This window comes from Halyomorpha halys, unplaced genomic scaffold (assembly GCF_000696795.3).
Source record: "Halyomorpha halys isolate HHAL.00 unplaced genomic scaffold, Hhal_1.1 Scaffold461.1, whole genome shotgun sequence".
Taxonomy (NCBI): domain Eukaryota; kingdom Metazoa; phylum Arthropoda; class Insecta; order Hemiptera; family Pentatomidae; genus Halyomorpha; species Halyomorpha halys.
Window position 1 is genome coordinate 503,156 of NW_027105824.1, and position 17,494 is coordinate 520,649.

Sequence of the window (17,494 nt, forward strand, 5' to 3'; positions counted from 1 at the left end):
AAAAAAAAAAAAAAAAAAAAAAAAAAAAAAAAAACCGAAAGGGTATGTTGCTAGAAAACTTCTCAGCAAGCAATCGGTTGGTTATTCTTAACGAAGCAGCGTCATTCCCTAATTTTTGAGGCCCCAGTAGAGAATCTTTTACAGACGTTACCATGCTAACACCAGATATCATACAACTCATCAGCTCATGGAGCTGAGCGGAAAGGACCTGCAGCGACCATCGCGTGGTGGCCTTTGCAATTAATAATTTCTTCCCAGAGTGGTAATGGGAAATAAAACAATAAATCTATTACAGAAAGTGAGGTTTATGGGCGTTCTTTTAGGCGAAAGGTGTAATTTTACCAACCACCGAAAGGAAGTAAAAAGTAAAACTTTTTTTCGCAACAGCAGCATCAGTAATATACCAGGAACGACCTGGGGCCTCAAATATAGGTGCAGAGAAATATTATACAAAGCTCCCTTCTTGCCTATCGCCCACTATGCTGTACCTGCCTGGAGATAAAATCTCACATATTCAGATCTTAAATTATTAGAACAGGTACAAAGGAGACCTCTATTACTGGCGACTGGGGCTTATAGGACTGCGCCAACTTCAGCCTTGCAAGTAATTAATGGGATAACTGTGCAACTGGAAAACTGACTCACGAGTTCCACCCAGATGTCAGAATTGTCCTTTAGAGGGATCAGAAAAAAAAAAATCCGAATTATAACTCAATGATGGCTGAATTTGTTTCAACGATTTTAGATAGCTGTCAAATAAATACACACTGACTGTAACGCTAAAAATCGGTGAGCACTTCGGAAACTACCTGGATGTGAAAAATAGTAAGCGTTCCCACACTGGAAAATTTACAACACCACTGCGACTCCCGATATGTTTGCGACCTACAAGAAAGTGTGAAAAGAAGGTGTTCCAAATAAAAACAGCCTGCCAACTGATTAATATAACATAAATGATAGATATAACATATATGATTTATATAACATAATTAATATGTAATAATAATGTATGTAACCATTATATATAAATAGAGTAGAATTGTATGTAAAAAGTATATGTAAATGGAGTAGACCCACTTGAATGTAGGTACGAAGTTACTGGAGCCCTGTTTGGTGGGAACAGCTCTCCAATTGGGGGCAACCTAATTGTTGTCGAAATTAGTTTTACATTGTTATATTACACTTTGGTTCAGAGACATCTGGACCAACGTGAGAGCAGGCCTGAAGACTCGGAAAGCTTGATTACTGTGAAGGCTTGGTAACCTCTTAAGTCAAATTCGTGAACAAATTTAGGGATTTTTTTTTTCTCGTTTTTTGGGAGTTCTGCCCTCTCCCCCTCCCAAAGATTTCTAAAAATCACCCTTATTGAATAAATCCCTAATGTTACCAACAAAAAAGATATACAGTGTTCAATCAATCAAAGTTACACAAAATACGTAATTGCCGCGCGTATCTTTGAATGGTTTTCTTGATATTTTAAACATGAAAACTATTTCTGTAACTGATTGAGAACTCTAGAACTCTTATGGATACTACCAGGACTAAAAAAAAATTGAAACATTTAGAGGATGGGGCCAACTTCACAGTGGTTAATTTTATTACAAATAAACACAACAGATAACCTTAAAACCAAAGGTAGTAAAAGGTAATACCCAACACGAATTACTTCCTTTTCTTTTAACAGTAATGCACTTATTAATTCACTTTTCTTTTCTGTTTTAGAGGGATCGGAAAAAAAAATTCACAGCGGTCAATCTTTTGCGTATTAGGAGTCAACGGGAGTTTTTTTTTTCCGATCCCTCTAAAACAGGAAAGAAATAGTGAATTAGTGAATACTTTACTGTGAAAAAAGGAATAAATCGTGTTGGGTATTACCTTTTACTACCTTTGGTATTTTAAAGTTACCTGTAATGTTTATTTATTACTTGTGAAATATCCATTCTAAATAGTACTATTTAAAATCCGGAGGTGAGGGGCCCGCTCGTGTTGATTCGCATAGAATACGGGAGTTAAACGGCAGTCGTTAGAGTAGTTTGTTTCGCGAAAAGTGATCTTCATGTAATACATGTATGTATCAAAAGATTTACAAAATACAACCGTTAATTTTGATAAAATCCATTTGTAAACTCACTAATTGAATCATAATTTATGCTACGATCTTCTACAGTTAACAGTTTCAAGTATATAATAGTTCTATAAACATGGAAATTCTCTTTACAGTAAAATAAAAAGTGAAAATTCCCAGTTATAAAGCTAATGCTATTCTGAGACTGAACAATGCAAAACAGGCTTAATCATTAAAATCCCTTAATAAGAATTCAAGGTTCACTGGTCTAAGCCGGGAAATGGCGACATTTGCATTCCATATTTTAGTCTCAGTTTCGTTTTTATAACAAAAAAGGAATTTATGCCAGACTGACGGCTGGAGAGATGAAATAGGAAATAAAACGAGGAGCTGTTTAATACGACCAGCTCCCCGCATGCTAATGCCTCATACGCCCTGGACAGTATTTGCATAGTGCGTTCTGGCGCCGGTGCATCGCTGTAGCTTTCTAAGGCCTAATTATCAGGGGAAAGGGGAGCGGATCCTCGCTTCCGTTTGTACTCAAAAGAGAATGTATTGATAAGGAAACTCTTTTGAAATAAATACACCATTTTGTTATACTGCACAAAACAAATAAATTCATTATTTTCAGTTTGAAAAATCTAGTGCGGTGGACGTATCAAACCACTTCCATTTACAACTATAGATTATGTGGAAATTGATGTTTGCTTGTTTCAAAACGGCAAAATTTTTATTTCCCCGATGGTAATAAATCCCCTTACTATAACAACATTAATAAGTTAAATAAAAAACTGCTATTACTACTTTTTTCGAAATTCCATCGTTAATAAGACAATGGTTAAAAAGGGAGACTCTTGTCATAGTATCTATTTTCTCCTTTAGTTAATTTTCATGTTAATACACCAATGCTTCCATAGTTTATATTTATCCATTATTACTGCTAATAATAAGCCATGCTAAATTATTTTAAATAACAAATACGGTACTTTAATGAAAGGCATTTTGAAAATTCGACATATAAGGGCTGTGAGATTTTTTGAATGATGATGAGCCCTAACTGACATGATTACAACTTTATTTAATGAGTTTAATTAAAATAGTTAGAGTTACTATTTCAAGGAAATAGTTAAAAATTCTGTAATTGATTAAAGAAAACGTTCTAACATCTCAGACATATACCTGTCTTAAATATTTAATTTAAGTTTTCTATAATTATTTGTTTCTGCGTCAGGCTGTTCCCATACAAACAAACACTCACAGGCGTGAACGAACATGACGTGATGCGACTTGGTTGTGTTTGGACTCGTGTGCCTTATATGAAAGCTGCATTCCTATTGAAAATCTTGAACCATAATTTCGCACAATCTTAACGCTTCCTCTTCCCATATATTTCATACATTGGTAAGGGAAAGTAAAATAATAATATACACCGAACAAAGTAATACACTATAGTTATAAAATAAGTTTTAAGTATTTTTAGCTCAAATTACTTTAAAGCACTCACAGGATATTAGTGAATAAATTGAGACATCGAATTAAAAAATTGGTTGAGTACAGCAATGAGGAGGTTATGTGATCATATTTAAAATAAAATCCAATTAGGTTAGGCAGCGAAGAACTAACTTAACACCAGCTATTCTAAACCAGATGTTACTTAACTTACAACCAAGAACGTTATTGAATATCCATAAAAATATCTCGACCATAGGTCCCTCTTTACATCGGATTATTCGAACGAGAAGCATAGAGGATCGGATAACCGATTATCGTCTACTTGAATTGCCACTGTATTTAATAGCTAAAGGCAACTTACACTATGTATTAATGATACTATAATATCGTGTCCTAACTTCTCACTAAAAAGGGATATGGCCTTAAGCATTCACAATACTTAGTGTAAGTTGCCGTGTCCTAACTGGACAAGTACTGGACTACCGAACGACCGCGATGGTTGCTGGTTCGTTTACAGTTTAAAGTTGAACATTTACAGTTGAAAAACACACATTGAATTTTAAATGTTCAACAAAGATGCTTAGCTATATTCGATAAATTTGAATTTTTCTTGTTCAATCTAAGCTGTCATCATGCTTTCCTTGTCCAGTTAGGGTATGGCCCTAATACGACTAAGGCTTCAACAATCTTATCAATAACCACCTAGTTTCAGAGAACGCCGAAATTTATAGCAATTTTTTATGTTAACTTATTTTCTCAACAACTAATAATTATTAAACCTCCTTAAAATAGCAGATGCTATCATTTTATATCAATTTGGTATAAATATATATTTATTTTTAATTTTGAGAGATAGTTGACCGTGGATGACTTATAGGAGGAGAAGATGGTTGGGGCTGCGGTCAAAATAAAACACAAATAAGTTGATGTAACTTATTTTCATTTAAATAAGTTACATAAACTTATTTAAGTTTTATTTTGACCGCACCCCCAACCATCTTCTCCTCGTATATATTTATTTAAATCTCATCAACGGATATATGTATTTTCCTGGTTCAAACCGACTAATTTGAGGTTGGCTATAAAGAAAAACATTGTGAAAAATTTTCGAGAGCTCATTCACATTCTGCGTTTATATCGTGAATGTATTTTCACAGCTAAATGTATTTTCAACCTTCATATGATTTTCGGACTATTTAGAGGTAGGCTAAAAGGAACATGAGTTTCGAAATTTTCCGAGTTTACACTCACTTTATCTCGTGAAGGGTTGAGTGGATTCCTTCGCTTCAAACGATTTTCGGACCATTTAGGGGAAGGTTAAAAGGAACAGGAGTATGAAAATATTCCATTTGCTTGTCTGTAAACGTTGCTGAGGATAATCATGTCCTCAAAGAATCCTAAAGCGGGAGGCAGATTGCCCAAGAGATAGATGAAGATGTATGCAGTTTTCCTAACTAGCAAATAGTTCCCACAGCTTTTTATGTCTGATTTTCTTTATATTTCCTTTTCAACTCATATAGCAAATCCGTTGTAATTTTTTGTCGGTTGCATTTAGTATCCAAGTTATTAGTTTATACAATCGGTCTAATATTTGGCTCAGTATCCGTAGAAATGCTACTTTCTATTATTTTCTTAATAAGTTGTCTACATGGATTTAGGTTTTCATTTCCTCCTTTCTTTTGTTTTCAGCTGCTTAGGCTTTCACTAAATTACTTTCAACTTTTTTTTACTATTTTGTTTTGTGGGAGCCGCATGCTTGGCATTCAGTTCAAATGAGTTTTACGATAAGTCGCGTTCCGCAAGTCTGGCATTCAGGTGAGGAATCGCGAGTCGTGGGTCAGGTGCGTATGACATATTCGAAGGTGCATCAAAATTACCTCCTCTGTGCCCAGATTTCTAGAGGATGATAAAAGTGGAAACTTCAATTTTGATATCCTTCAATAATTTCAATAATATTTGCCGACATTTGATGCCATTTCAATTTAATGCTCTGCTTAATGAGGGCAATAAAGCCAACGACAGGCACTCCGCGATATGGAGTTCCTTCAGAAATCGCGACCTTTGCTGTGAAGAAACAAAGAACATAGAAATACTTTTTCTGTTGGGGGATTTAGGACAGCTAATAAATAATTAATCTTTTAATTTAGCGGGTTTGTTGAGAAAATATTTTTTAAACTGAGTAGGGCTGACAATGACTCTGTCAAGGCGTCACCAAATTTGTCTTGCAGCCTGAGAAACTTTTACTTTTAAATAGCCTTGAAAGGGCTACTTAAAAGTAACTGTACGCTTTCATCTTTACTGAGATGGAATGTTGTAATCACTTACCTTCGATACTAAGCAATCAAGTAATTACATATGAGTAACACTAGTAATAAAAAATAATAATATTAATTTAAAAAAATATTTGGGATGACTAAATCTGGTACATCATGTGCAATTAATATCTAGTTGTAGATCAAGAGGCCTGCAGTTGTAGTAGATTTATGTTGAAAAATTGCTCAATTGTATTTAATTTTAATTATGAATTTACTATTTCGCAAAATTAAGCAACTAGGGATCACTTTGAAAACGCTAATTTCTTTTACTACACACTTCCCTGCTAACTTGGAAGCACACCACCTTCTCTTGGGTACCGGACCAACAAAACAAAAAACCTCTAAAACACTCGGTTGCCGACAAAGCATGAAAAGCTCTTAGAACACTGCGATATCCAGTAATTTAATAGGGCTTTTACGACCTTGCTATCTGAAGAATTCGATAGTCCTCTTATTATGGTTTCTGTTCCGAAGAGGTTGACCTCGAAATCTTACAGAAGAGAGGAATCCAGTACCACCTACTTACAAGTAAGTAGTTTAGGAGACAAAGAACTTATTTTTGATGCTAATACTTTATGAGTATGAAGCTACAACCATAATCATGTTAGAAAAATATTTGGTGAGTGATCTCTTTGCAATGAAACCATCCTTCAGATAAGGACTGAAAGATGGTCATTCGAGCACGTAATAGATGAGTACGTTGTGCAGAGGGTCCCAGATTGCTTGGATCTAAACGTCGTAGACTCGATTTCCACCTGAGAATATTTATTTCGTCGTAGTTCTAATGTATCATGACATTTCCACTCAAGGACAGCGTAGTTCCACAAATGAGGTCTTGAGCCATACAAATCATGTAAATAAATAAAAAAAAATTTCAAGCAGGAAAAATACAAATTTTATGGAATATACCCCATTTAAAATGTTAAATTTAGCATCAATATTTTACAAACATGTATAATCTGTAATGTAAATATTTGTTAGTTGTTTTAAATTTAATTTTCTGTTTAGATTTCTCGCTTAGCTATGCAAATCATACTCTTGCAGTATCCATAATAAATCTTTTTTGATAGTGGGTTAATAAATTTAAATTCACAATATTCACATAAAACTGTCTGAAAGCAAGTTTCACGGCCTTAAGTGAACTAGAAAAATAAAGAAATTGAGATGAATATTGTTACATAAAATTAAAATTTAATTAATTTTTTTTTTTTAAAGGTACAATTCGTCAGTCGATGTTTGTTTATTTTAATACAAATACTATTCGATGGACATAAAAAATAACACCATCTTGTTTAGATAAAATAAGGACCCCAAAATAAATAAATTAAACTATAAATATTACATCCTTGCTTTATTTATAATAACTGGTAGATATTTACAGGTTTTTATTTATCGATTTAATTCGTAAAATACATTATAAATTAATAAAGGACTAAATTTGTAATTGCAGGCATATTTAAATTAATAAGAAAACAATGATTCTTTAAAATCAAGTATAATGTAAAATAAGCACTTATAGAATTATAAATATATGTCGCATAAATCAATAAATCCAATGATGTTCAGTATTCCACGCCCGGGTCTTCAATCGACCACTGTTTTCAATATATTCGAATTCGAAATCGTATTGTTTCATTTGTTTCAAGAGGTTTTAATAACTCTTTGAGAATCCTCTGTTTCTAGCGACACATCTTAGAGCACCAATTCAAGTAATTGGGGGATTTAGAGATAATTTAAAAAATATTAATTGTATAAAATGTTTGCTCTAGTCTTTATCACTTCAGTACATAAAACAATGCAATAAGATACATCATAATGAGAATTAGTCAAGTAATCAAAAACTAGACAATCTCTAACAATGGCGATTTAACTCAGGAATGCTAGCTTGTGGATTATTATCTGGTTATGATATTTTAATCAGCAAATATTTTTCACCTATGTGTATCAAATTCGAAGTTTGCCTGAAATGCATAGAGAGATACTGCTCTCACTGAGCATTTCAGGGTCTGCTTTTTTTTATAGAAGTAACACTGTATTTGTGTTGAAACTCCCTTCACTTTAGATAATGTTTCATGTAAATACGTTTCAAAATAAAATATCTCTCAGTATTTTTATTCACAGAAAATTTCAAACACTATATTCGATTGTAGCTTTAATTTGTATTCGTTTTAGTGTTTGTGTAAAGTTTAGACAATGAAGGTGTAACTGAACCTCAAAATATATATATATTTCAACAGTCTAGAAAAAATTTATTAACTGCCACACATATGTATAGATAATATATATGTGTGGAAAATATACTATATATGGAAACAACATATTATATTTATATTTAATGGAGAGACAAGCGGCGGACTACGCTATCTGGTTTGGTAACGACAGGGGTTGGCTATTAGCTCTATCTCTCGGCTTGAGTGGTTCCTTCCATTTACATTCCTTCTTCTCTTCCTCTCCACTCTTCACTGCCAGGGGTGATAGCGACCTCCCGACTCAGCCGCTCAATGGATTACCACGTTCTCTTATTGTCTCTTCTTATTGCAGGCAACATTCCACCAGATTAATGTGCCTCTTCTGCCCTTTTGGTTTTATGTTCAGATAAACCCAAAATGCAGAACTGTAGAGAAAAAAAAGAGTAAAACTGGCCAATAAAAAGTGAAAACAATTAAAAGAACTTTTACAGGATTTAAAACTAACGCAACAGAGTTTCATATTTTCATATACTACTGTATGAATATGTGAAAAAAATACCAATTGGTTTTCCTTCAATGAAAGTTTTACATTACCCTTGAAATCATTTCAGATGCTTTAGTCATTTGATTGTTTAATTCAATCTCAAGGTTCAATTCCTTTCAGGGAATAGATTTATTAAAATCATGTAAATCAAGAACCTACCCCTCCCAAAAAAAAGAATTTCAATCATATTAAAATAAATTTTCCCAGAATAGAAATCTTGAGAAGTCAGACCCTAAAATAACTACGTAATTTTAGTAATAACAAACAATTCTAAAATAGGTACATACTTGACATAAGTAAAAAACTGAACAGTAGCAAAACTACTTACTACAAAACCCCACTTAAAGGTCACGACTTAGGTAATTCTACTTGTGTTCTTTGTAGCTTTAAGGTTTTTCGCCTGATTTTTTGAATAAAGTTTACTATGTTTATTGATATTCCAATTTATTTATTTTATTATTTATTTAATACCAGATCGGCCTGCTGAGCCTTACATGGTCGATATAATCGTTAATTTTTTTTTTTTCAGATAATAGATTATAGGGTGGTATAGTCTCGTACAAAAGAAACCCCTAACTGATACTTCAGTAGTCCGGAGTTTCCATAATAAAAATTACAAAAACATAATACCTTTTCACTGATATATTTATTAACGGAAATCATATAACCGTTACATCAAACGATGATTACCCCAAATAGGCCAGATTTCAAAAGAAGTACAAATAATGATTTTAAATACAAAAAGAAAACTGAGTGATACTTCAGAAAAACATCGATTATAAAGAAAAAATACTATTAACAATAACAATAATAATAAAATGGGGGGGAAAAATATAAATCTTTACTTAAACATGTCCTCAAAATAAATCAAAGGATGGCGCAGCAGTGACGGCCAAGATTCTCCGCCGGTTGACCAAATCCGCTCCCAGTTTTTGCCCTGGGTCAATTATCATTTCTTGCGCGGGCCACCTGGGAGGAGGCTGGAATCCAGCCGGTCAGGTGGTCTTTTTGTCCCCGTAATGAAGACATGTCCTTTCTTATCTCTCCGGTCCATCGGTGCCTTTATCTCTGTCTCTGGTATAGATATATTGCTGAATTCTTCGCATTTAACTTCTCATTCCTCTGTTGATTATTCAACCAATATCCTATATTATATTTTATAATTAATCTAATTTTCAAATCAAGTGAAACCACATATTTATTCATTTGCAGTATTTAAATTAACTTTGATTAATAAGTCGAACTGAATCTCAGCGACCAAATAAATTAAAAGTTTTGGCGTATGGATTAGTATTTGAAAAAATGTTCTCTAACCTTCCTTAGATAATAATTATTCTTAAAATCAATTTAACCTTTCGCCACAGATCATGTCTACCAATCCTATCGAATGAATCTATTTCGAAGGACCAAATGACGAGAATTCACCATACGATTCAACTAAATGAGACCTCTCGTCTGCCAATTGAAACAAAATTCTCAGATGCAAGATTATCCTATCTCAATCTGTGAATTCAAAATATGGAGCAGGAAATATCAAATGTATGTTATATAATACATATGTCATTCTCAAGTTCTGAAAATGATTGTCGATCTATATTATGTAAAAGGAAACATCCAACATAATGATCTCAAAAAAACTTTTTTCTAATGCTTCATCTCTTTAGGTATGACTAGTTGTTGTACCCATACCGTAAATTACCGCCAATTTTTTTCTCAATTAAGGGTACACACTTTATGAGGTTAGGTGGAGGAACCCATTGGGTTGACTTGCGGCTTCAGTAACAGAATAAATAATTATCACTCATAATCGGGTCCTTAGATTTATTAGCACAGTGTCTTACCACCGAGCTACCCTGCTCTCCTCATCTAAATATAAATTGTTAAAATCATAAATATAATAATTATAAAAAAAAAATATATGTAACATTTAATTAGAATTTAAAAACAGACCTCAACAAATATTTACATAGGCATAGAAAAAAAAGACGTAATAAGAGTAATAAAAATAAAAAGTAACAAATATACATGCGATAAATAAATAAACTGTGCTACTCTTGTATATGTCTGTTCTTCCACTGAGTCATCCCTTTTCCTTTCCTCATATATTTATATGAATGTGGTAGTGGATGATACTCAGGGTCTCAAGGACCAGAGTTGGGTAAATGTTAGCTATAACTAACAAATAAAAACTAAAGCTAAATTGACTATAGTTGCATTGGAATCTAAAAACTAACTGCTAAGTTGTTATCTGTTTGCTTACAGCTAACTCTTAGAACTAAAGTAGATATGATCTGAAATCAGCAACTAACCTTTAGTTATGAAGCGTTAACTATAGCTAAAACTAATAAGTAGTTAGTTGTATCTATTCTTTCAACGAAAAATAATATGATAAGTAAAAGTCCAAGTACAGACTTCGTTTTAACTTTTCTTATTTCTGACATGTGACCACAGTTATGATTTCTCTGGTCAATCGATTTACTCCAGAGGTGCTGAGAATTGAAATAAGAATCGATTTTATGATCACGTGCTTGTGTATCGATTTACTTTAATTTATCGGATTTATAACATATTTGGACCCCAATATATGTTTCTGGGGGGTGCTGAAAATGAAAATAAAATCGATTTTATGATCGCTAACTAATTTTCATTCTGACAACTATTGAGCTATTAGTTTGTACTTTAGTTAACTAAGTATTAGCTACCTAATATCCTAATGGGCTCTCCCACTCAAATCCCTCTTCCGAAACCCTCACGGACCATTCCCTTAGGAGAGTATGTTAGCTTCGGGGATTTGAGAAGATTTGTACTTTTCCATGAATACACAATTGTAAACATTGGTGAAATGTGACAATGTAAATAGATCTTTTTGATGTTTTTCATATGGTAAATGAACATCCTCTGATAGATCCTCGTACCCCAAACAACAAAGTGACCTTGGCGTGCGGAACTTGGACGCCTCCAGAACTCGGGTTGGCCCCTGTGAGCTTGGGTATTCCCGGTTGAATCCTTCGGGCTTGGTCAACCCCAACTATATACCTTACAAAGCCAATAATCAACGGGCGTTGATGACCAGACTGTTGAACGCCCATTCAAACCAAACAAACGTTTCCATAAGGAAAGGTATGTACTTATCATAATTTTCAAAAAGGAAAAAGTCCGTTTCCAGTTAAGGTCTCTATTTTCATTTCTCACAATGGAAACCACGATGCAATGTTTTCTTTATCAAATACTCCAAATTCATTGTGTTTTCAAAAAAAGGTCTACATTTATGAATAATGAAGACATAGTTTTATTTAATTGCAATCTATACTATTTCATTGTGAACCCATTAAGATATCAAAATGTTGCAAATATAATTTCTTTATATATATATAAAGATAGAGATTGCCATTACTTGTCCCTTATTCCCTTTTTTGAGTGTCGAACCCGATATAACGCATATGTACATGTATATATCAGTTACATTCAGCTGTTATTTCAATGTCAGCTAACTGAGTACATCAGCTGATCGTATGTATATAAAGAGATGTACTGAACAGAAAAACACAATATTTTATTACAGTCCAAGCATGTCAGATCTTGTTCCTCCTTCTCTTTTTTAACATTTTGCTTTCGCCGATACTTAAGTTATTTATATAGTAACCAAATTCCAGCATTTTTTAATATATTGTCAGGAATATATAGGAATTGGACTTTAATTTCGACAAAGTAACATTTAAAAATAACAATTACTTCAATTGATACTTTCATAGTTATCTATTTATATTATATTAACTGACAGAGACGGGATGCTTCCCTACTAGAATTAATTTATATATAAGAAATTTTTTAAAACTAATTTACAAGAATATGAAGCATTGATATATTTTAATTTATTCCTAAATAACACATAAAAATAATGGCTGCGCAGAAACAAATAGAAAATCTGTCAATTACATGGTCCAGTATGAATTGAGTTCAGATAACTATTGCTATTTGTTTGTTTTATACCTTTATTTTGTTTAATGAAAACATTTTTTTCTGAAAATCATCGTTATTGTGAATGTTTCTATTGGGTAAATAATTATCTCTAATACTCGGTCAATGATTTGTTGTTATACGTTATAATACGTTAGACGAACCCTAGTTATTTTCACATAGGTTTGTGTTTTGCGCAGGTGTAAGTGAAAGCAGTTAATGAAATTTGCTAAACATTGTACCCGATCATCTCAAGATATCACTAACTTTCCTTAAAATTTAGATCAAATCGGCACTGCCGATTTTGAGGACATAACTTTTTGTTGTCACAAGCATAAATACGTTTCTCTTCCTACGGTAGAAAAAATTATTAGCATTATATTATAATATCTGTAAATCAATGGATACTATTACTCTACTTTGACTATGCTATTACAACTCAGGAGTTAAGCCAGACAAACTTTTAGATTAGAGATTATTAATTATTCCTTCTAATTGAAACTTGAGTCACCAGAGAGTGGAATACATCACTCATCATAGTACGCACCACCTTCTTAGCCAGTTCCCACGAAGAGAAAGCTACAGCTAATACACGAGAGATAATTAAGAAACACAATAGGAACTGTGAAAGGATGGTAGGCTATAGCCATCTTGTCCACTCTGATATTTCCTATGGTTATTGTCTCTTCCTCTTTAGTGTTCCTTAATCACATTTTTTATGTTTACTACCTGTAACTGTCATGGACTCTGGAAACGATGTGGTGTTCTGAGGATATCTTCAAATAGATTACAATTAACTATCTGTTACTTTACAGATATTATGTTATTTTGTATAATTTATTAACTGCTATTTACGTTGAAATATTACATCAATATAAATAGCAATTTGAACTAAATATTGATGTCATAGTTCAAGGGCTAAGTGCAAAAACATGTGATATAATGTCAGGAATAAATTTAATTTAATTTTTTTTTTTCAAAACCCCAATTTGAATATTAATAATAAAAATATGTATTTACATTCTGTACACATTGTCCTTTTACTGATGCAGTGCTCCATTCTAAGGAAAGGCTGAGTACAAGATTATTGTGGAAATATAATTTGATGTTTAACTATTTGAAGTGCTGGGGCGCACTTTATTTTTTCTCTTTTTCACTAAAACTAAAACATAAACTTAAAACTAAAAACTGTGTCTCTGTCCCTTATTGAGTTAATAGCTGGGTTGTGGTGTTCGCTCCTGTAATTCCTGCCATCGAACTGGCCTTAGGCCTATATACTCCGGTACAGAGGGATGCTGAAGTTTTTGGTGTATGACGGTGTTTCTGGCCCTCTTCAGTGTTCTTCCACGGACAATTCGCCGGAGGACAGAGTTCTGGAAGCTCTGCAGCTTTTCGAGCGTGGTTTGGTAGAGGTGGCGCAGCAAGAGGTGCACCATAGAGCAGAGTCGGGCGGATTATTGCTTTGTAGACTTGCAGCTTTAGCCTTAGAGAGAGTTGCGGGGACTTGAGCAGAGAGCCTGTAGGTCTTCAGGCGGGCCAGCTAGAGTCTCTCCCGAACGTGACTGGAGAAGGTGTGGTGCCTATTCAGTGTGACGCCCAGGTAGAGAATAGAGGTGGAGTTCCCCTGGTCAACTTCATCGACTTTGAAGGTGGTAGGCAGTGGTTTCTTTCCTATTTGGAACGACATCACGATGGCGTCCGTTTTGCCAGAGTTCACCCAAATCCCAATACTTTTAAGCGGATGGTGGCTGCAGCGTCTTGAGCATGGGTTAGCTGTTTTGGCATTAATGCTGGAAGCGTAAATGCCGATGTTGTCCGCGAAGGCTGCTACCACTGCCTTTGGGTATTCAATTGCTACTATCGGCGCCGTGAAGACAACGAATAGTATGGGACCTAGTACCGATCCCTGAGGTACTCCGCAGGTAGTGGGGACTGGAGAGGAGAGGCTTTCGCCAACCCATACGACGAGAGATCTTCCGCTAAGGTAGCTTCGGATGATTCGGCAAAGGGGGGCGAGAAAACTTGAATTCCTCCAGTTGGCAGAGCTGAACGAGTGGGAAACTCTCTCGATTGCTTGGCCGACGGGCAGTTATTCTTCATTTGCCCTATGGTGTACGCTTGGAGCTTCGCCAGGTGGTCCTCACACATGCGACTCCCCTTTGGAATCCGGTCATCTGTGGTATCGCATTGATGGCCGGCTTCAGGCTGGAGTCATGTGTGCGCTGGAAGATATTGCGAAGGTTGTTTTGCTGACCGATGAGGGCGAGAATTTGCTTTGGTGGTTTCCTGAAGGCGTTGGACTGTGGCGTGAACTTGGGGATGGTAACGTTGGCGGCATCCTGGATAGTGGTGGTGATGACCTCCACCTCTGCATTCACCTCCTGCGATGTCTGTAGTGGCGGAACCACAGGGAGAGTTTTTTCGACACTGGAACTGTATCCTTTCTAATCGGTCTTGTGGAGTAGGTACTTGTTCGCTGGTGGTGTGGCTGGACGGTTCATTTGCCAGAGCTTGGCAGTCTCTAACCGTATAAAGATCTCTGGTAAGGAGTAGATTCAGCGTTGAAGTCCTCGACAGGTAGCATGTCTGAAGGTGTGCTTCTTGGATGGAAGACGGCCAACCTCGCCTTGGAGGTGCAGGTTCCAAGTGGATTATTGCACACAGCCAGGCAAATCCTCAAGGACTATAAACCGGCTCTTCGCCTGGGCATGTTGCGATAGCAGTCTTGCTGATGTGAGGATGTACCTCAGGCGCTTAAAGATGCATGTGAACGTAAACCGTACGTCTACTGTGAACATATGAGTACCTTCGGTCGATTCTACCGGGTTCGAGGTGAGCCAGACTGTATCGGTGGCCCTCGGACAGCGGTGGTGAAAGCGAGGTCTGCCTTGCTTAGTTGCCTGGTGGGTGCTGGTACAATGAATGGCTTTATTCAGTCCAGTACACTATATATACGTGTCAATCAGCTGTTTGGCACAGGCCGTATTTGCTGCCATGTCAGCTGTTATCGTAATCAGGCCGTAATTTATATACATTCGATTAGTTGATCTCATGGTTCATCGAAGTAACAGCTGACTCAGGCTGTACCTCCCCCGACCCTCGTAAAGCTGTATCTCCTTACCTGGGTCTAGCAGGTACATTCTATATACGATCGTCCCGATTTCAATGGCTCCCATCATGTCTGTGGCATTTAAATTCTTCCGCGCCACTCTCTTGATTTTCTCCTTTTCCATTTTTCTTCATGCCTTCTCCCATAACTTTTTTCGAGCAACATGGTTATTGGGTATCTCCTCACCGTCCACTGCCGTGCCCTTATAGTCCTACTGCTCAAATGGTGAAAACGCCGTAACGGTGTGTACCGAATGATAATAGCCGCTCTATACCTCCTTTATTCTTCTGGTAACCTGGTGTGTTGAGGTGCCATGACACGTCAAGACCCTTCATTTCAGTTCGAATTCTGGTATTGTCGAATTATCTGCCTCCGTCCGATGCAATTCGCTCAGGAACTCGAGTAGAATTGGAGCAACAATGCTTCTGGCTGCTTCTCCTGCACCTGGTGCGCCATTGCCGCCTTACTGAACATATTAATCACAGTTATCCATTTATAACCCCTCCATGGGAAAGCATCGATCTTCAGATCGTTGAGCGGTGCATATGCAGTATGGTTCCTCAAGTCGCCATACCCGCTTGAACTTCTCCCTGTCGATGGCATTGGCCACTTGACCTAATCGTCGTTATTTCGCTCCTCCCCTAATTGTTACACTCAACTTTGAGCAATCTGTTGGTCATCGTCTTCCAAACAATCTGCCACCTTTGGACCTTTAGGGTTGCTGCCAAAAATTCCATCCCGCCACGCACCTCATCGACATCCAACGTTCCTGTACATTTCTCCGTTATCCTATTGAATATTGCATGGATAATAACAGCGTACTGACCGATAGACAGTTCGCTAGGATTTTTTGTTCTCCGTAGCATTCGAAATATATCATACCCTGGGGACCACCTTCCCCCTCCAAATGTTTTTTTAGTCACTTGATCACAACTTTCCACGGCGTATTCTCAACTCCCTGAATCAGATTCAACATATTCATTTTTACTCGGCAGACCAGTGCTGCTTTCAATGCTTTTACGTCCTCGCTGTACAGTAGATTCTCTGACATTTTTGCTTCTATTCACCCCATTAGGCGATCGCTCCCTTTAAAAAAGGTTTAATTCTCCTGGGAATTTTTCAAGGTCCAACACCGCCTTCCTCAGCTTGCCGTACTGACCTTAATCCATTCTAGCGTCGTGGCATGAGCTTACGCCAAAGATACTTCTGATAGTGGATGGATCACTGCAAGTGAGTTGTTTTGGTTCAGACTCTCCAGGTTTAGAACTGCTGCTCTCACGATTCCGTTACCAGTGACGGCAAGCCATATTTAAGAGAAAAAATGATAGATGAAGACAAAATAAAAAATCTTTTTCAAAACAAAAGTTACTTCGGTACCTAAAGCTCCACTTACGTATCGGCGAAAGCAAAACTTAAAAAAAAAAGAGAAAAAGGGATAACATATGACACTCTTTTACTGCTGTAAAAGACTGCCTTTATTGGTTTCAGCACATCTATATACGAGTATATATACATTGGATCAGCTGATCTCCTTAGTCGGGAAGTAACCGCTAACTCATGTCTCATGAACAATTACTAAATAAATACTGTTTCCACGACAATGCTAGTATTATCCCAAATAATTCCTCCCAAACCAAACAAAACTTATATTATATAGATTATTAGTTGAATTATTTCCCTGACTGCTTTCAATAAGTGAGGAGACTTTTATTGCTCTACAAATTACAAATTGGAGACAGAGTATTTAGATAATATAAGCTTACAAGGAGGATTAATTTTTGTGAGAAGATATTTTTTATTATAGATTATATAGATAATTTTTTTTTTCAAAGAACAAAATTTAAGAATAAGATTTGTTGTTTA